The following is a 22,744-nucleotide window of genomic DNA, read 5'->3' on the forward strand; positions in this document are numbered from 1 at the left end:
TTTTAGTGATAACCATCAGAGAGACTGTGTTTCTAGTGATAATCATCAGTGATTCTAGTGATAACCATCAGTGAGACTGTGCTTCTAGTGACAACCATCAGTGAGAATGTGTTTCTAGTGACAAACATCAGTGAGACTGTGTTTCTATTGACAACCATCAGTGAAACTGTGTTTCTAGTGAGAACCATCAGTGAGATTGTGTTTCTCGTGACAACCATTAGTAAGACTGTGTTTCTAGTGATAACAATCAGTGAGACTGTGTTTCAGAGGACAACCATCAGTAAGAATGTGCTTCTAGTGAGAACCATCAGTGAAACTGTGTTTCTAGTGAGAACCATCAGTGAGATTGTGTTTCTAGTGACAACCATCACTGACACTGTGTTACTAGTGATAACCATCAGTGAGACTGTGTTTCTGGTGATAACCATCAGTGAGACTGTGTTTCTGGTGATAACCATCAGTGAGACTGTGTTTCTGGTGATAACCATCAGTGAGACTGTGTTTCTGGTGATAACCATCAGTGAGACTGTGTTTCTAGTGATAACCATCAGTGAGACTGTATTTCTAGGGAGAACAATCAGTGAGACTGTATTTCTAGTGATAACCATCACTGACACTGTGTTTCGAGTGATAATAATCAGTGAGACAATTATTCTAATGATAACCATCACTGACACTGTGTTTCGAGTGATAATAATCAGTGAGACAATGATTCTAATGATAACCATCAGTGAGACTGTGTTTCAGAGGACAACCATCAGTAAGAATGTGCTTCTAGTGAGAACCATCAGTGAGAATGTGTTTGTTGAGACAACCATCATTGAGACTGTGTTTCTAGTGATAACCATCAGTTAGACTGTGCTTTCAGTTAGAACCATCAGTGAGACTGTGCTTGTAGTGATAACCATCAGTGAGACTGTGCTTCTAGTGATAGCCATCAGTGAGACTGTGCTTCTGGTGATAGCCATCAGTGAGACTGTGCTTCTGGTGATAGCCATCAGTGAGACTGTGTTTCTTGTGACAACCATCAGTGAGACTATGTTTCTAGTGATAACCATCAGTGAGACTGTGTTTCTAGCGATAACCATCACTGAGACTGTGCTTCCAGTGATAACCATCAGTGAGACTGTGCTTCCAGTGAAAACCATCAGTGAGACAGTGCTTCTAGTGACAACCATCAGTAAAACTGTGTTTCTGGTGATAGCCATCAGAGAGACTGTGTTTCTAGTGACAACCATCAGTGAGACTGTGTTTCTAGAGACAACCATCAGTGAGAGTGTGTTTCTAGTGATAACATAAGTGAGACTGTGTTTCTTGTGACAACCATCAGTGAGACTGTGTTTCTAGCGATAACCATCACTGAGACTGTGTTTCTAGTGATAACCATCAGTGAGATTGTATTTCTAGTTATAACCATCAGTGAGACTGTGTTTCTAGTGATAACCATCAGTGAGATGGTATTTTTAGTGACAACCATCAGAGAGACTGTGTTTCAAGTGACAACCATCAGTGAGACTGTGTTTCTAGTAATAACCATCAGTGAGACTGTGCTTCTGGTCACAACCATCAGTGAGACTGTGTTTCTAGTGACAACCATCAGTGAGACTGTATTTCTACTGATAACCATCAGTGAGACAGTGTTTCTAGTGACATTCATTAGTGAGACTTTGTTTATAGTGATAACCCTCAGTAACACACTTGTGACTTACGACCAAGTTTACTTGAAAATTTTATACTATAAAGAAATGGAGAACATTTTGCTATTGGCATTTATTACGATTAATTGAAAACTAGAAACTTGAATAGTTAATTCAGGATTATCTTTTGCCATTTTAATGAGAAAAACATATGACTACATAACTTTTATTTCATGTGAGACAAATTCAACGGAAATAGATAATTACTACATGTTTTGACTTTTCCAATGTGACTGTTTTCTGACACTTTGACCATTTACAAAAAGTGTTTTAAAATCTCGAAAAGATAAATAAATTATTCAAGTTAAAATTTGCTCTATTATAATGCATTATTAATTTTTACTTATGATTTTTATTTCTAGTCTTTACAAGAAAAAACGTTCGCAAAATTACATTTTTGTCAAGAACCGGGCTGTAAAAAACAACGTAAAACTATTATTTTAGTGTAGTTTATGCTCTACAATCCACATTCTAATAAAACTTGAAACACTCAAATATTTGAGAAATTTAATGACTTCATGGACCTTTAATATGTATTTTTATTGTGGGTCCAATTGTATTTTCTTTACACAAATAACACATATGGTACAAGTTCTCAGAGAGAGATAGATTTGGCAGACAAGGACTTTGATAAAAACACTCTAAGTAATAGAATCCATTTACTTACTTGAATAACCATACTTGATATATCTCCTATGTTAATTGGAAGTAACAATGTATTTCTTGTTTTAGCTAATATACTGAAGGCATTTATGTACTTTTCTGCGATAACCAGAGACGCAGCATCCATGCCATACTACAAATCACATCCTAAAATTTCAATGTAGGACAAAAAAAATATATATCAATAAAAATATATATGTATATAGTAATTTGTTTCAACATGTGTCACAAAGTGCAAGCATTATGTGATTTTTTGATCAGTTGTTATTCTGTTTCTTTAACAGGTTGTCCCAAGTTTATCGTGTGAACTACCAATACCTGAAAATATATCATTAATGTATACATGAGGGATGGGTTGTTTAAAATATCTAATCAAAAAGAACTTCTGGTTGTTACAAAAGTGATTTTTCACAAACATTATCACTGAACAGTGAACACGAATATATTGAGTAGAATGCATTTTATAAGATCATAGAACATTGAAAAGTTATTATCTTACAAACTTGACGTGAGAACCTTAACTTTCAGATGAATCATAATTATTATTATTTATAAAAATTAAAACCCTAGGACTATAGGACTACAAATTACATGGACTGTCTGGAGAAAAACGTTTATCAAATTGATAAAAGTGTCAGAGGAATGAGTTTCTATCTCATACTGAAACATCAGGGACACAAAACAACAACAAAAATTAATCTTCTAATAAAAACACTCACTTTCTGTGATCATAAACTTTGAAAGAACAGTTTGTTTTTTTATATATTTGAAAAAAAAACTTTAATAGATATAAAACACGAAAACATTTTCAAAGAACAAAATTGCTCTTCAAATTTGGAAATCACGAAATCACAGTTTCAAAAACTTTTAACACAATGACATTCAAGTGTATCAAAATACAGTCAAAATTATTTCAGTTCTTGGATACTCACATAAATATATTTATATCTCATCAGACGAAACAAATGTATAATAAAATAATGTAAATAATGTTGTATAACAAGTCTCTAGTCATGGATATTTTATCAAATGATTTCAGCTTATCAGTTTTTTTCTCTCTATTGTGAGCTAAATAATAAATTGATAAATACGTAACTAGCTGTTCTTTTCCCATATTTAGAAGCTGAGACATTTGCTCTGGTCTAAAACTCCATAATTTTTAATCATTTATTACATTTTCACGTTCATCTTATTCTGTTTCAACATTAAATGACCAGTTTCTGCACAACACTTTCTGTGAAAGTTCTTACTTGGAAGGGGAAGTTACAAACAAACTATTACAATTGTCAAACACTAAATAGTTAAACAATCATGATTTAAGAATGTTACATTCATATATGTTACACTGTTGGACAAAGTGTAGCTTGTCATATAAATAACCAGAAAAAGAAAAAATTTCTACACGACGGTATCCCACTCTTAAAGATACCCCTCATAATTACTTGCTTTGAGAGTAATTCCATATATGTTTTTACCTGCATTATCTTTTGTTATTATTCTCATAATAAACAGCTACATTTTTGTTTGTTAACTGTTTACAACCTGATAGCTTTTCTTACTTTCTTCAGATTCATTGAGTCAAACTTGAGCAAGTCATTTTGAAACTTTGTGAAATAAAATGTGGATACCTCAGCATCAAGAATATTTTATGTTAAAAATCAAAAATCACCATTCATAGTTGAGACCAAGGATAAAGAAGTATTGTTGTCCCAGAGATAAAAACCTTATTTTAAAGAGGCTGGTTATACAATTCAAATAATGTGGTGGTTAGATTACTTTCCAAACAATTTGTCCGCCCAGTGGCTAAGTGGTATGCCTGCAAACATACCTCGCGAAAAGCCGGGTTTCGATACTCGTAGTGGGCAGATCAAAGATAGCCCATTGTGTAGCTTTGTGTTCAATTCAAAACAACCGAACAATTTGCACTAATATCTTTAAAACTCAGTTCTATATAAATAATTTCATATCACAAGTGTGCTAAGAAGGAAAGTTATTTTTCCTATTTTTGTTCTGTGTTACAACAGTTATTTTCTATAATGAACAAGTGATTTTGTTTCATATTACTACAGTTAGTTTCTAAGAAGACAATATCTTAGTTTGTGTTACTAAACTTAGTTTACAAGAGGGAAAGTGTTTATTTTTCTCATTTACTGTTACCACAGTTAGTTTCTATGAAAACGAGTGTTTCTGTTTTTTTTTACAACAGTTAGTTCTTAAGAAGTACAAGTGTTTTTATTTTGTGTTACTAGAGGTAGTTTCTATGCAAATAAGGAAAAAATTTGTACAGAAATGTGATACGCAGTCTCAGAAGTGTATGAAAGTGGTTCCATAATAAGCAAAAGTTTTATATTTTTGAAAAATAAAACATTCTGGGGTTTTACTACATTAAATAATTTAGTAACTGTTGATTTCTCTGGAAACTAGTTATTTTATGACATCTTTTTGAAACAGTTTTGTAGTTGACTGCATCTAAAGATATTATGTTCATAATTTTGATCATGGATTGTATTAATGCACATGTGTGTACAAGAAGGTTATAAAAACAGGTATGATACATATGTTAATAACTATATTTATATCATTACATAAACTGTTTATTAGTTTTGCCTAAAAGCAATTAAGACTGTAAAAACGTAACAGTAGTAAAATAGAAAAGTTTAACAATAGTAAGACTTATTTTAAAAACATTGTTTCCTGTTAGACTTTGTACATTTGGTATATTTAATTTTTAGATGTAAGAACTGAAGACTGCTCGTCATCAGCATTTACAAAATAGGAAAATTATAAAACTGGGTAAAGTTACTAACAGTTACTAACTATACCCTTATGGATCACCATCCTGTAAATGTATGGCCTTCCTAAGGTTCATGGCTCGGTGGTTACGGCATTCGATTTGTAATCTGATGGTCGCGTGTTTGATTTCATTCACACCAAATATGCTCGCCCTTTCAGCCGTGGGGGCATTATAAAGTGATGGGCAATCCCACTATTCGTTGGTAAAAAGAGTAGCCCAAGAGTTGGAGGTGGGTCCCTAGCTGCCTAGTCTTACACTGCTGAATTATGAATGGCTAGCGCAGATAGCGCTTGTGGAGCTTTGCACGAAATTCAAAAACAAACAAACATCTTTCCATTTTACTTGTATTCATATTTACCTGTGTGTGTGTGTTTAATTTTCTCTTGTGGTATGCAGGGTTATCATTTGTTTTAAAATAGAAATTTTTCAACGTTTTCATTTATTCTGGTGTATGTAGTTTTAACTTTCTTTTGACCTAGTTACCTACAGTTCTTGGTCATTCACCTGATGTATCACTGCTGTCTTCTTGTGAGACATATTTCTTTAAATATTTATATACAATATAAAGATAATTTGAAGTGTTTTCCATTGAAAGGTCAGGTGACCTGTCACGCAAAAATAACAACAAAAAATCTCCTTTATCTCGCAGTGAAAGTGATAAAAAAATCACGTGGGTAGCACAAGAGGTATTGGCAGACTAGCAATATTGTTTCCTGTATATAATGCCATGCATGCTTTTCTCAGTCTATTATTTTCACAATAAAGAGGGGGAGATCTTTTCAACAAAGGAACTTTCTTTAGTCCATACAAACATTTTTTTGTTTTGAGAGTCAAATATTGTTTCATTGTGTTCAGCGTCTTAAACGTCAATCAAAGTTAGAAAATTCAGACTCGCTCTACAATAAATTTCTGTCAGACCTCTAGTTGTTCTGTAGATAAAAGTTTTATCATTCTTGGATAATATTACAGCATATGAAGACAGTACAGCCTCAGGTTTTGTATTTACTCTTACTTCCCAATCAAAGCGCAGACAAGAAATGTTATTCCTATTCCAATTTTTAGATACCAAGTAGATATATAGGAGAACCGAACAAACAACAAATTTAAGCAGACTAATAAAGTAAGTCCAATCGGAAGTACTCACTTTAAGTGAGAAAGGACATGTGAGTTGAAATACTGAAGTATTTATATATGATGCCTAATAGAGGGCACTGCTGTCCTATTTGTATACCATAATGCAAATTACACAGCAGCTGGAAACTAAATATGAACGTATATATATATATGTGTGTGTGTGTGTGTGTGTGATGTTACCTAGCTTCAAGTTTAATACAAGTATGTTCCCAAATACTTACCCAACTGGTGAGTGTGTGTCCGAAAAGTGAAAGGATGAATTTCTATTTGGTCCTGGATCATACATTCTGTTTCCATGTGCTCTAAATGCATCCATTAGAAAGATTAATTTCAATATCCAAGTATATCAAAGAGAATATAAGGAAATCTTCTTGGTATATTTTAGAATGTTAACATATTCAAGCATTAATTTTATATTTTAAGTTGAAAATTCAATTAGCCATTTCTTTAAGAATATGAAGATTGATGTTCTGTGGTTATATTCCCAAAATCATTAAAATAAATTACATGCAACATAAATTATCCTTCTTAAATGCTGGGTGTTTTACTTAACAATATGAAAACAATTTCAATGGGAGCTTTGAAAACATGAGATTTATAAAAGATATGCTAAACCTCAACTGTCAGATTGATTTCAATGACCAATAAACATATCACTTAAAAGGAACACACAACTATCCTGTACAATCAACACAACTGTATTAGAAAGTAGTTTATTAGGAAACCTTCATATTTAAGATCATTGTATCTTAAAACTAGTTGTATTAAAGAAGCAAAACTAGAACAGAGATACATTAAGTTTGAATTTTGTGCAAACTTACATGAGGGACACTTGTCCTAGCCATCCATAATTTAGCAGTAATAGTCAATACCATCAATCGTTAACTCTTTTACCAAAACATAGTGGGATTTATCATCACATTATAATGTCCCATGGCTAAAAGGGTGAGCATGTTTAGTGACGGGGAATCAAAACCGAGGCACCTTAATCATTAGACCTGTTGCATTAAGATCAGAGGTATTACTGAAGAAAGTATGGATGTGTTACATGGTTTTGTTTTAAAGGCATATAATACTGTATAGTAAAATCACTTTTCTCCCAGACCAGTTCTGATTTCATTTTTTCTTCTGTCTCTCTATTTTTAACAATACCAGTTCAATTATGTACATAAAATACATGTCAATCTGCAGAATACTGCTAAGATAATGTATCCTGTTCAAATTTACACAGATAAGACATTCAGTTCTCATGGTTCCTCTGATAAAATTTAGCTTTCCCTAGATTACGAGTTTTTAAAGATATAATCACATTATGTAATAAAAATTTTGTTCCTGGATAGTATGTGTTATTTCTTAATTGCTTATGTTGTAAAAGTACAAAAAATGACCATTATTCCTTTCAAACTTTACTTTTGTGACCTGGATAATGAAATTTAGAAATTAACTTATTTTCTATGTAAAAATGGGCAAATTTTCATTTACATAAGGTCTGAATAAAATGACATATGAATTAAGATTTACATGTATTTACACTAAAGTTATACAAAAATGTTTAGAAGTGAGTAGATTTTTGAGATTTGTTAACAGCGTTCAAAGTCCAATATATCTTAGTGGAAGCTTTTGTCTTGCTCCTCTGAGTATGTTCCCATGTTCTCCTTGAATTCACCAAGATGAGCATCAAGGATACAGACTTCCAGGTACATCCTGCAGCCCATTTCGCCATAGTTCTTCACCAGAGCCTCAACCAGTTCCACATAATTTTTGGCCTTGTGATTGCCCAAGAAGCCCTGAACCACTGCAACAAAGCTGCCCCATGCTTTTTTTACTTCATATTGAGCTTTGTGGGGAATTCCGTGTACTCCAGGATATTTTTCATTTGTGGTCCATTGAAGAAACTGGCTTTGACCTTTGCTTCTGACAGCTTAGGAAGGAAGAAGTCTTGAAGGTATTTGAAGGCTGCAGGCTCCTTATCAAGAGCTGTGAAAAATTGTTTCATAAAACCCAATTTTATGTGCAATGGTGGGAACAACACCTTCTGGAAATCCACTAGTGGGTCAGACTTGACATTGTGCCTCCCCACAGAGAACTCTGTCTATTGTGGCCAGTGCTTCCTGTTGTAGTGCACTGCTGTGTTCCTGTTTTCTTAAAGGCATAGATAACAGGGAAACTTGGTATAGCCCCCTTGGAGCCCCACCAGGAATGCCACCATTTTGAAGTCTCCGATAACCTCCCAGCCATACTCATCATACTTCAAGACTTCTACCAAGGTCTTGATGCTCTTATATTCCTCTTTGAGGTGCACCGAATGAACCAGGGAAGAAACGGATCCTTATTCCGTTATGGAGCAGCACAGCTTTGAGGCTTCTTCAACATTCTAGAAAGTTCAAGAAAATTCTCTATCAGCTACTCAGCACTGAATCTACCTGGAATGTTCCAGAAAATGGGTAAATTTGAAAATTTCATTACCCAGGTCACAAAAGTAAAGTTTAAAGAGAAAAATAGGTCTTTTCCATTTACTTTAGGCATAAGCAATTGGGAAATAACACCTTATGCCCACGAACAATAAAAAGTAAAAATTTTATTACATAGTGTAATCACCTTTATAATTATCCTGTGAATTTAATAACTAAAGAAACTTAGACTACATCACGAGTTCTAAATGGAGCAGGTGACATTTTTGTATCTCAGTATGGCTGGTTAAGAAACCTGAAGATGACCAAGGAAGGTCGAAATGTTGTTCTCTCCTTATCAATAAAAATGTTAATACCCATACCAGTCATTCTGAGATACATTTTTATTTCAAGTAGGTTTCTTGTCATCAAGAATTACTTCACCAGGTGATCATCTGTTTTGGGTAAAACTGTTACAAATGAATAAATATTGGAAATAAATCTAATAAAATTCAAGCTCTTTTAAGATTAAAATATAGACCAAAAGATATGGTGTTACAAAATGCACTGCCATGTAGTTATTGTATCATTTTCTATGCAAATTATGACCCTGAGTTCTAGAACACTTTGTCAAGGTTCAGTGTTTGTATATTATTTTTGTACTTACCCTCTTTATGAGCTGGAATTCTCCCATCAGTTCCCAGTAGCAGCACTCCAGTCCTTTTGGTCACTCTATTAAATGTGATATAATAATTAATGTTACATTTCATCCTGTATAATAACTGGAACTTCACTCAATATTTATGAGCTTGTATTTGTATTGCAATAATAATGATGAAACAACCATCAAAAATAATATCATATGTATTTATAAATACATTTATATTTACATAAAAAATATTTATGTTGCTGATAAAAAACATTTAAAATTTTCTGTTAAATCAATAAATTGTGTTTGTAGACATCAGATAAAAACCATGATGTTTGAAGCAATGGATGAAATAAACACAAGTATTTGTAATCATTCTTTTAAAAGCCAATAAAAAAACAAATGATCAGTTTCAGTTGGTTGTGTGTTACAGTTAAATTACATTAATTTACATTCCTGATTACATTTAACCATGTGGCTCATTTTCTGTTTTCTGCTTAAAGTTAAATTACACTTTACATTGGATTACATTTAACCATGTGGCTCATTTCTGCTTAAAAGTTAAATGCTGTAACCAGTGAATATTAGTACGATACACTCATAGACATGTGTATGTGTGTTAAAAAAAATGTTTAGTTTACCTGCTAGAAATCCCAGGAACCACTGTTAAGATAATTCCAGAGTTGTCAGTTTCACCAGCTGGAGAAAAAGAGCAGAAGGTTTGTAGATTCAGCAGGAAAATTAGCCAATAAGAAAACAGTTTCAAAGAGCGTGCTTGCTCAGTTTACTTCTCTTTTTCATAAGGAGTAATAAAGCTTCAGAAATAATCAAATATGGAGTGTAACGTGTACATTAAAGTTGTTTACTGTTTAACATTATTGTGTCAAATTAATATGTTACACGTAACAGCCTATACGTCTATACACTGGTTATATTTCATGACACCAACCAATACAGAAAAGCATTTTTGTGTGTAAACTTTTCTATTGGAATTTTGCTTCTGTCACAATCTAGTTTACAATTAGTTCATCAAACAAAATAACTTAACGTGTTTCTCAGTTTGCATAGCTGTTGCTATAATGGTTTGAAGTTTACTTTTTTGTCATTCAACATGTGTCTTGTATCAACCGGTCTCAGCTAATCAGTAAATACATTTACTGCAAATTCAGCATAAATAGTTTTATAATAATTGTTAAATACAAACAAAATACACTTACCAATAAACTTGTCCACATTGGCATAATGTACCTGCAATAATAAGTAATTAATTCCTGAGTCTCTTCCTCCCACTTCGAAGCCAACACCTGAAAAACGTACAACAGACATAAGAAGCAATGCTGGATGGTCAAGATTGGCTAAAACATGTCGTATGCATCACAAATAAACAAATATATTTTCTTTCTTCAATGTGCTCACAAACCTGAACATATTCAATCTCAAATTGGTCTGTATGATGATTGTATGTTCCATTAAACTCAAATATTGAAGGGACAATTCACACTTCTTGGAATTTAGCCTGAGATTTCCTTTATTTGACCAATCCAGAAATTTCCTTAGTTTCCCTGTAAGCATTTTCAAATGTCTTCCCACGTGAGGTTCTGTCATTAAGATGATAAGACATTCCAGGCAGTTCAGAGAGGTTACACTCCATCAAAATAAAGTATGGAAACAGCTTGAATGGGAAGTGAAATAAACTTTGTTATAAATATACAATATATGGAGAAGCTTCAGGCATCATCAGCTTCCTGATCATGACACAAACTTGTCAAAACATAATACATATTTCTTCCATTCACAATGTTTCCATACTTTATCTTCTGAAAAATGGGTTCCTCTTCATCAGATTAGACTTCTGCAGCTTCCCTCAAAAGTAACTACTTCTGATGTTCTTTGATACAGAATACTTCCAGTACATCCTCACATCTTACTCTGTCTTCTCCAGAGTTGACTTGAATTTCATGATTTGTTGTGTTTATTACAATAATGGTGACATCTTTTCTACAGATCAGTGAGAGATCTTTCAGCCAATAATCCTCTGGGACATGCTGAAGTGTTTGGTTCTACTGTACTCTATTGATTAGTCAACAGATGTAAATGTATTTATGAAAATACTGGTATGAACATTTCACTTCTTCATGGTACAACAACTGCCTCTCTCATTGTTACCAAAATTTCAATCTCTGGCATAGTAATTGCCATGTAATGCACAGGGATTTCCTGGTCATAGTCTACAAAGCCATTTGAAATTAGCTTAGCCTTCAATCCATGTCTCTACAAGAAGTCAGCTCAAGTATGCACTCATTTGCAAAGTAAATTATCCACATATCATGCAGTGTAGAAAAATATTCTGCAGTGAAGGTAAGTTTCAACTTTTTACTTCTTGGCATTTGTGACTACTTGAATAAGTGCAGCTGTAAAACCAGTGTTAAACAACATATTGCAAGGCTTCCCATCAATAAACCATTGGACTTATAGAGTGGTTTTGTTAAATAATGAATTTCTTACATCATATGGAGCAGATGCAGTGTTCTCAGCTGAACTCTGCCCCACAATTCCAGCTACTTCCTGTTTTTCAATATGTTAACAGCTTTTTTTATGTTGTTTTTTTTTTATCTTGTTGAGATCAAAGATTCATCCTTAGGGTATTTTCTTCTTTAAGTATTAACAGCTACCAAATCTTCACAGCCTCAGCTGTAATGGCCATGTTACCATCATTTATAATAATTATATTTTATTGATATCAACTATTAGAAGCTTTTGCCTGCAGTTCTTTACAGTATGTCCATTCGAGTGACACCTGCTCTGGTTTATTTCCTCTCTTATATGTAACTAATTGTCTAATTAGTCCTTTCAGATTTTCTAGACTATTGTAAAAAAAGTTATATTTCAATACTACATGATCTGATGACATTGTACTTTTAAATGAGATCTTTAATTGATTAAGTTCCACCACCAACTGAAAATCTTCTTTTAACAATAAACACCTGCTTTGCTTTACACTAACTTGCATATCCTTACCTCTTACTGCATATATTAATCAGTCATGTGCGAGTGGATCCACCATTTCATGTAAAGCACCTGGTTAAGATAACTAAGAAAGCCTTTCCACAAGTTCACCTGGGATCTGTTCTCTCCTCTCTATTCTGATCTTTGCTTTTGAATACTTCCCTCAGGCACCTGTTGGATAAGGCAGTTACCAGTACTTGATAGTTGTTGTGACTTTCAGGTGGAAGGTTGTTTAATGTTGCTAAATCTGGTCCTTTCAAAGAGTTGGCAAAAATAATAACTTATTGTTCACCATTTTACCTGTTGACTCTACATTATTATGGTCTAAGTTTAATCTGCCTCCCATGGTATTTTTACATTATAATTCATTGGTGTTCAAGTGAATGATGTTGTAAAAATGACCAAAAAATTGTGGAACTTATTTTAATATTGTCACGGCAGTTGTATTCCAAGAAGGTTCTTTAGCCAAAGATTATACAGCAATAGCAGAAACAGGAGTACAAAAAGTAGGAGTTTCTATTCTATACGAGATAGTAAATTGTGTTTTATGTTGGAATTCTTATGGAGATGTAAAAAACAAAAGAAAAAGAGATGTGGCTAGTTTGATTTTTGCATTTATCAACTCATTTTCCACATGTTTCATTCTGTCATTAATGTTCATTTCTACCTCAGTGATCTTCTTATAATTTTTCTACACATTATAGATGGTTTGTACTTTACTTTTGACTTTGTTCATTTACTTTTCTACTTTTTTAATTCTGTCTTTACATCCTTTTAGTATTTCTTTAATCTCCTTATAATCCCACTATACATCTCCAACACCTTCATTGATCGAGTATTCAATAAGATTTATTTTTTGCTTCGTATTTACAAATTATTTCTTTGCCTTTTAATTCTTCTCTGAAATTTCCATCTCTCACCTCCTGAACTTCTTTTAAATTTCAATAAATATCTTCCTGGTATTCTTTTATTTGTGTATTTTATTTCTTCTTGATCTTGTTTTAAAAGAAGGTTATAATGTGACGATCAATCCCATTACTCTTTGGTAAAAGAGTAGCCCTAGAGTTGGTGGTGATGATTAGCTGCCTTCCTTCTAGTCTCACACTGCTAAACTAGGGATGACTAGTGCAGATAGCCCTCATGTAGCCCTAGAGTTGGTGGTGGGTTGTGATGACTAGCTCCCTTCCCTCTTGTCTTACACTTCTAAACTAGGGATGACTAGAGCAGATAGTCCTCGTGTAGCCCTAGAGTTGGTGGTGGGTTGTGATGACTAGCTGCCTTCCTTCTAGTCTTACACTGCTAAACTAGGGATGACTAGTGCAGATAGCCCTCATGTAGCCCTAGAGTTGGTGGTGGGTTGTGATGACTAGCTGCCTTCCTTCTAGTCTTACACTGCTAAACTAGGGATGACTAGTGCAGATAGCCCTCATGTAGCCCTAGAGTTGGTGGTGGGTTGTGATGACTAGCTGCCTTCCCTCTTGTCTTACACTTCTAAACTAGGGATGACTAGAGCAGATAGTCCTCGTGTAGCCCTAGAGTTGGTGGTGGATTGTGATGACTAGCTGCCTTCCCTCTTGTCTTACACTGCTAAACTAGGGATGACTAGTGCAGATAGCCCTCGTGTAGCTTTGCACAAAATTCAGAAACAAAACAATCTTGTTTTAATTTGTTTCCTTTTTCAAATTCTGTTTCTCTCTATTTGGTTTTCTTTCAACAGTTATGATCTTGCTTCTTGTTCTTGTTGTCATCTTGAAATTTACTCAAACTTCTAGTTTATTTTCACCAAAATAATTCAACTTCTGGCACCAGTGATATAATCAACATCCTATCATTTGATTAATTCTTTTGGATTATTTGATAAAAATTGTGCAAAGTTTAGTCCACATAACACCAGAGAATTAATTTATTTAATCAATAACGCTTGACGTAAACTACGTTCACTGGTGTGCGTAACTTCATAAATAACATTCTCTCACACCTTACGAAACTAATGTACTCTTAACTCATAAATAATCTCACTTGCAGAATATCCTTGCTAATCGATCAACAGCTGGCACAACAAATATTCCACCGACTAACTTACTAATTTGATCACTGAGGAATAGCTGCAGCAACTCCTGTGATTTAGCTCATTAGCTGAACTATGAAGTTTAATTCTGGAAATCTCGTATCATTACTTCTTTCTTCTACAAAAGCTTTCATTTTCATGAAATTTCTATATGTTATGACAAGTTCTTTCTAGCAAAGAAACATCAAAATTAGAATCTAATTATTAATTAGCTACTTTTTTTTTAAAACTGTTCTTGCTGGATACTAATTACTAACTAGTTTATATCATCCACTTCAAAAAATCACAGTGTTAGCAGATTCAAGGCTCAATGGATGAGATTTAGATGTATAATTGTAGATATAAATTACTAATTGTCATCTGGAAATATAAAAAACAGAAAATTATTCTAGGATTGAAGTGTTCGATTGTACAAGTTACTAACCATGAGAACAATCGTTAGCTGGTCCCTACAACCTTATCATAAATACAGAATGTACCAAAATCGACTTCTCACCTTATGGTAACGTTAGTTTTGGAGCATCTCTTGCCAATGTGTAAATAATGCGAGAACCTTCAAAACATACAGGAGCACGGTGATATTGGGATCCACCCATCTCACCACAGTCCCAAACAGCACGAGTAGTGTCTCGTTCTCGATATCCCACGACGGAGCATCCAAATAGTAGGATATGATGAGCAGTGTGCATGGTGGCATTGGGTTCGAACTACACTGAAATGGTTAAGAAATTGAGCGTATATCGGAAGACAAACAATTATTAATTTTGTTAATGTGATGCTTTTTTATTACAATATTACCTATTCTTGGTATTACTGAATTATGAATAAAAATGTTTACACATATCACACATGTATTATTGTTATTTAATTTTTCTGAATATTTCAATGTTATATGACACTGCTTTGAAGTATTTCCCCCTCATTGAATACAGTTAACATTAACATAATAATGGAATAGTGCAACTAAGTGCACTAGTAATACTCCAACAAAATTCCGATATCTCATGATTAAATCTTATTAGTATTACAGTTTTTCTTTAGTGTTTGCTACAGCTCATTTACTGATAAAAATATTTTACAATGTTTCATGTATCATTTAAAATAAAATGGGTAATTTATATCACTATTATCATCAGGTATTCAGAATTATGTTAGTAACATTTTTTTTATTAAAGAGAACAGCTGCACAACAGCTCATCATTATGACATTCAATGCAGGGATTGAACCCAAAACTTTAGATGTATAAGCATTCAGGATTACTGCTTAACAACCAGTAGTTGTGTTTTTCTTTCTGTTTGTTTTTTTTAACATAGTTAAAAATAAACTTACCTATGTAGGTGCTGAAACTTCTGGGCATTTGAAATGCCGTACAAAGATAGGAGTCTTTCTAAATGTAAAGGTAAATAAATATATATATTACATTAAAACTAAGAGCCATGTAAATCAAAATCAACCTGTATCAGTATTCTAACTCACCACCAAAATAAAATTGAGGTGAATGGTTTTCTTTTCTCTATACTTTGAGTCTGAAAAGAGCAATCACTTCAAATGATAATGGCCCGGCACGACCAGGAGATTAAGGCACTCGATTCGTAATCCAAGGGTCAGGGGCACGAATCCCTGCTGCACCAAACATGCTTGCCCTTTCAGCCATGGAGGCATTATAATGTCACAGTCAATCCCACTATTCGTTGGTAAAAGAGTAGCCCACGAGTTGGCAGTGGGTGGTGATGACTAGCTGCCTTCCCTCTAGTCTTACATTGCAAAATTAAGAGATGGCTAGTGCAGATAGCCCTCGTGTAGCTTTCTGTGAAATTAAAAACAAACCAAAACAATCAAAAGATAAATGATAATTTATTTATTTATTATTAATAATAATAAAATTTTGTTCAACTGCCAAAGAAAGCAATAATTACATTGCTATTTTGTTATAAACAGGATTGCCATGATTAGAAACAAAACTGATCAGTTCCCCAATCGGTTTGATAAATGTTTTTATCCGGACATCAAGTGACCATTTGGTCTTTCACTGCCCACGCACCCATAACAAAAGGAAACTTTTGAACTTTTCTCCTTTGTAAATTTTGTCCTCCAGGTAACTCAGACCATAAGCCAATCATCCGATTAGCAACAAAACCAGTCCTAACTGGAGTCTAGTCTTTTTCAAGTCACGAACTTGTGTCCTCTCCACTTATCTTCAAAAGTGAAGACAAATAAATCAAAGACTTATATCTTGCTGGTCTCTAACATAATCTTGTACACCTCAATACAAATCTTTCTAACCCTTTTTATCTTAAGATAAAACAACTTAGGATATCTTAACCTATCCTAATGCCACGATTCTTCTATTCCCAGAATCGTTGTAGTAACCCACCTCTGAACGCCTTCCTCTCTTATACAGGAGATTAAAACCAAGTGAGGATTTACATAGAGATAGTGGCCTCTTTGGACATGTAATGAATAACTCCATAAGCACACCCAAAATGTGTTTCTTAAGATAATTGTATCCAATATCCTTTTGTTCAGCTGCATCATCCGATAGGCTCCCCTCTATATCAAACAGACGGTTCCAGCCATGATTGTTCAAACACATTAAATTGCACTTACAATAATTTAGATCAACAACCAGATATTTGACCAACCTGCAACCTGATTCAAGTCATTCTATAGTGCATCAACATCTTCAATACATATATTGACACCTAAGAACTTAATTAACTTACTAACGATGCCCCTGTCAATATCATTACTATTATATTAAAAACAAAGAGAAAAACAAGTCCAAAAACAATGACCCCTGAGGGACATTACTATATTAATAAAAGTTTAATTATCTGTTGTTAAGCACAAAGCTACACATTACATTTAGCTTACACTGCTAAATTAGGGTTGGCTAGCACAGATAGCCCTCGCGTAGTTTTGCATGAAATTCAAAACAAACAAACTTGTTAGACTATATGAATATAAAATTAGTCACAACCCTTCCCTGTACAAACATTCTCTGGTCAGTCTAGAATTAGTTTCTTCTATATTTATTAACACTCCTATAAATGAAACAGCCTTGCATGACCTTCAAAACATTTCTTCAATATATACCTTGATTGATGTTTCATCCAACACCCACGTGTTGGAGCCATTATTAAAACACATTTCGTTGTGAAGAGACTGCGCTTGTCCTAGTGGCGCTGGAAGCACAGAAGGCATCGAATCCAGAATTTCAGTATTAAATGCCTCTCTTCGCCCCCAGCTTATCTTGAAGCCAGCAAAGATTCCGCAGAACTGAGCATTGGATAATTTTTTTCCGAAATATTTATTAAACATGTTTCTTTACTACCCTTCAAGTGTCGCTGAGTCTATTTTCGTGAAGGACGGGAAATGGGAGTAATTTAGTTTGATATTCGTGCTGTGTTACCAAGGACACCGTACGTCAGCAACAGGTTTCGAAATTCACACACGTAAAGAGGTTTCTTTTCCATTATTACTGCTCTTGTTAGTAGACTGACGTTTGTTTTTATTTTGCACAAAGCTACGCAAGGGTTATCTGTTTTAACCCTCCCAAATTTAGCAGCTGGTCATCACCACCCACCGCCAACTATTAGGCCACTCTTTTATCAATGAATCATAGGAATAACCATCACGTTTTTACTCCCCCAAGACTGAATGGGCACGCATGTTTGACAGCGATTCAAACCCATGGCCCTCAGATTATCAGTCAAGTGTCCTAACCACTTGGCCATGCCAGTACCTAGACTGAAGAAACAGCTTCATTAAAATTACAATTTATTATATAAACGTATAAGGTATCTTTAGTGTGTGTGTGTGTGTGTGTGTGTGTATTAGAAATTTACATATTTTAAATTTAATAAATTATTTCCGGACTTACGACAAAACAGTTTCGTAAACCTTAAATCGTCACTAGCATATTTCAACATGTGACAATGAGTGCAGTAAATATCAACACACAAAGAACAACGACACATATACAAAATTATCTGGTCACTTCGACTCGTAATCCGAGGGTCGCGGGTTCGAATCCTCGTCACACCAAACATGATCGTCCTTTCAGCCCTGGGGTGTTGTATAGTGATGGTCAATACCACTATTCGTTGGTAAAAGAGCTGCCCAAGAGTTGGCAGTAGGTGGTGATGACTAGCTGCTTTCCCTCTCGTCTTACTCTGCTAAAATTATGGACAGCTAGCACAGATAGTCTTCGTGTAGCTTTGCGTGAAATTAAGAAAACACCAAAAAAACAAACTTCCAAGTACAGTGAGCTTACTGCTGGTGCACAAAAAAAACAAACTTCCAAGTGCAGTGAGCTTACTGCTGGTGCGCACAAAAAAAACAAACTTCAAGTACAGTGAGCTTACTGCTGGTGCACACAAAAAACAAACTTCCAAGTACAGTGAGCTTACTGCTGGTGCGCACAAAAAAAACAAACTTCCAAGTGCAGTGAGCTTACTGCTGGTGCACACCAAAAAAACAAACTTCTAAGTACAGTGAGCTTACTGCTGGTGCACACCAAAAAAACAAACTTCAAGTGCAGTGAGCTTACTGCTGGTGCGCAAAAAAAAAACTTCCAAGTGCAGTGAGCTTACTGCTGGCACCAAAAAAACAAACTTCCAAGTGCAATGAGCTTACTGATGGTGCGCAACCCACTTAAAAGAGCTCGATCTTCATTTTCACTCTCTAAACCAGTGGTTCTTAACCTGGGGGTCGTTTAAAGTTTTTTGGGGGTCACAGAAGGTTTGGTAATTATTGGGGAAATCACGGAGCAGTTTATAGTTTTTATGACAAGTGCCTGTAACTGCCCACGAATGAGAAAGACGCTGAAGTGCAGCAGTTGAACCGCGTCGAGATGCTTGTTGCGCAAACATCTGTGTAATTTTGAGTGAAAATTTTCATATATTACAACGTTTTGAATTGCCTAATTTTTTTAACTATATAATACTGATACATCGAACTTAAACTTTAAAGTTCCCATCGTATTTAGTATATTTTCTCATTATATATATATATATTATATCAACCCTCACACTAAGTGAATGAGTAGGTTTTGTATGATGTTCAGTAATTCCATGGATTTTACATTTGTTTAGCACTTGTAGCATTTCTCAAGGTCATTTATTTGTAACATTTTCAATAAATTAGGATCTTTATATACTTTTATTTTATTCTACCTTCATGCAAAGTTCACCATTACAATAATTATTATAGGGGTCACGGTAATACCCTGGAGAGTCTCAATGAGTAAGACGATGAAAAGGGGTTAGGAACCACTGAGTCTAAACAATGTTCAAGTGAATTCCGTCCTATTTTCTCATCAAAATACAATAAGGTAAATATATCGTTCGTTGGGTTTACAACGCTAAAATCTGTAGTTCGAATTCCCATTGTGGACACAAGCATGTTGCCATCCCTTCACAAGTTTTCTTGTAACTTCAGAAGTGCCACTCAACTGGCCTTTTACTCTCTAAAACTCTTTATATTTTAATATTGGGGGAAGCAAAATGTATCTGTGCCCTTTTAGAAAATATTGGTGGAGCCATCACCAGTCATGTTTCTACTGGTTCAAAACAGAAATGGTCGGGAAAATGTTAATGTTCAAAAGAAAGAAAATATTCAAATAACTTGAAGAATTGAGAAACGAATTATTTTCTAAATAATTACTTCCATTTTTATTATTTATACCACACCTACAAATATTATATCCATCTTTCATTAGCTTGCTTTCGTCGGCAAACATTTTTGTCTTTCTCTCTACAAGATATATTTGTATAATAGGATCTTCTCGCTGTTAAGGCATGGCATGGCCAGGTGTTTAAGGCACTCGACTCGTAATCTGAGGATCGCGGGTTCCAATCCCCGTCACACCAAATATGCTCACCCTTTTAGTCGTAGGGGTTTATAATGTGCGGTCAATTCCACTATTTGTTGGTAAAAGAGTAACCCAAGATTTGGTGGTGGGTGCCTTCCCTCTAGTCTTACACTGCTAAATGAAGGACGAGTAGTGCAGATAGCTCTTGTGTAGCTTTGCCCGAAATTCAAAACAAATTTTCTCTGTTTACGTTCTGCCATTATTTATACCTGATAATACACGTTGTATAGAATATATTAGAATTATGACCAAAAACGTGGCTAACTGTAATGATATCCAACAAATAAATCAATATATATTTTGTTAATTTTTAAGGTTTGTGTATGTAGCTTATTTAGATGAAATATTAATTCTAATTACTGATTGGTTCAAATAGGTTTTCAGAAAGAATAATATTTTCACCATCCATTCTTATGTCTTAGATTTTAGTCATTCTGTTAAGACCAAGAAAAGCAAATATGTTTTTAAATACAAAACTTAAGAACAAAACAGATGCTACATTTGTTACATTCATGCTTTCTTCCTTTAATAAAATTTAAAAAGTTCTTTATAAACATGACTACAGTAAATGATTATATAATATGCTGAATGTACCATATTACAGCTTTGTATTATGTCTTACTTGTAAAAGATTTAAAGATATTCAAATGACGTGTTTTTTATTTTTGTACGGGTAAAACAACTAGAAAAACAGATACTGGAATATAGCAACAGAACTTGGAATCATATACTAGATACTGACTAAATTCGTAATGTGACAGACTTCATCTTAACAAAATACTTTCCTACCATATGATAGTATATGTACAAAACTTCAAGTTACGTACTTAAACAGAATACTTACCACTTTAGGCTGAACATCAGGCATTAGTAACGGAAGCTTTATTTCAGAGGAAACGGGATGTAACATACACTTTAGGCTTAACCACAAAATCCAAAATATTGTGACTGAATAGAGATTCCTCAGTCGTGATGAGGAAGCCATTTTAACTACTGGTCCTGCACTTCGTCGATATGATATAAGAAATCGCTGCTGAAACGTGGGATGAAATTATATCGATTTTTTAAAGAGTGTTACGTTTCTAAGTATGTTGCTAGGTTGCCACACACCTCGAGTTCTACGTGTTTGACCCAAAGTGTCCCTCCTGTCCGAAGTGAACAGTTAAAAAACAAATTACACACGTAATAACAGACTGTTTCTGTGATAAAACAGAACAGCGCAAGCTTAAACAACCCGGGCTCACGAACAACTTGTTTGTGACGTAACAAGGTTCCTGAAAGAGTTTACCGGTTAATAAAAATTAAACACTGACCAGTGAGCGCTCAGAAATCTCGGTTAATGTAACGTTCAAGATAATTTACATATACAAATATTATAGTAAAATTATGCTTCTAAAAATAGCATTATGTGATTGAGTCTTGACCTCAGTTCTGCGAAGATGTGTTTCTTCTTTTCCTGTTCCTCTGTTATCAAACTTCCTTTCTTTTCTATATAAAATTCTCTCATTTTACTTATCATATTACATTGTGCACACTTTTTCAGAAGTGTTTGTTTTGGAATTTCGCACAAAGCTACTCGAGGGCTATCTGTGCTAGCCGTCCCTAATTTAGCAGTGTAAGACTTGAGGGAAGGCAGCTAGTCATCAAATTACTACCCACTGCCCAAGAGCTGAAGTGGGAGTGATAACTATCTGTCATTCCACAAACTGTTAAATAGCAAAGAGCCCTCTTGAAGCTTCATGCGAAATTAAAATTAAGACACGAAAAAACAAAACAAAAAAAAACTTTAAAACAAACTTGTACATAACGCCAATCAGCAATATGTATTTGATACTTACATATTTTGTCTACAACTCGACAACAATTTGAATATTCACCCGAAAATAATATTTCACTTAATACGTTCAACAATATAATTCACTTAGCAACTAACTACAGGTAGAACCCTTGACAACAGAATTCTATAAACTATCCTTACTCAACTTTTAAGCTGACTTTCTCTCGCGCAGTGAAGTAAATTAAGATTTGAAAAATATCTATTTAGCTGAATTTAGCTGAATACTTTAGTATTCGTAAAAAGAAGAAAACAAACTTTTAATACCACTAATAAAGCGTAGCTTGTAAATAAGTCCCGAAAAAACAACTCCACCGGTTCGTCAAGCTTACCGGGTTCGTGAGGGACTCGCAGCGAAGGAGACCAGGCGACATTCTCGAGGAGAAATTTTCATTTACCTCGAATTTCGAGATAATACAAATACTTGTGTGTAAAGGGAAACATCTATGGAATCCACTAACTTTCCTTCTTCATCCCACACCAGGTAAAATGTTTACATTTTATACTGAGTGGCTGACGTTTGTATAGGCCCGAATTTTGTCTATGTGAATATGATGATAAATGCAAGTAAAGTAGGAAAAGTGAAGGCAAAGGCACGAACGTTGTGTTAACCTGTTGTTACAGTAAAAAGTA

General features: G+C 34.3%; 1 pseudogene across 1 annotated transcript; it reads right to left on the reverse strand.

Moving 5' to 3' along the window:
• Positions 1 to 2,219: 2,219 nt before the first annotated feature.
• LOC143228307 (peptidylglycine alpha-hydroxylating monooxygenase-like) lies at positions 2,220 to 21,928 on the reverse strand (annotated as a pseudogene). Its single transcript, XR_013015315.1, has 8 exons — positions 21,122 to 21,928; positions 15,732 to 15,789; positions 14,898 to 15,113; positions 10,545 to 10,631; positions 9,969 to 10,026; positions 9,346 to 9,410; positions 6,510 to 6,590; positions 2,220 to 2,678 (listed from the first exon to the last, which is right to left on the reverse strand). The product of XR_013015315.1 is annotated as a peptidylglycine alpha-hydroxylating monooxygenase-like (transcript).
• Between the last annotated feature and the right edge of the window lie 816 nt (positions 21,929 to 22,744).

Source organism: Tachypleus tridentatus, chromosome 1 (assembly GCF_004210375.1).
Source record: "Tachypleus tridentatus isolate NWPU-2018 chromosome 1, ASM421037v1, whole genome shotgun sequence".
NCBI classification, from domain to species: domain Eukaryota; kingdom Metazoa; phylum Arthropoda; class Merostomata; order Xiphosura; family Limulidae; genus Tachypleus; species Tachypleus tridentatus.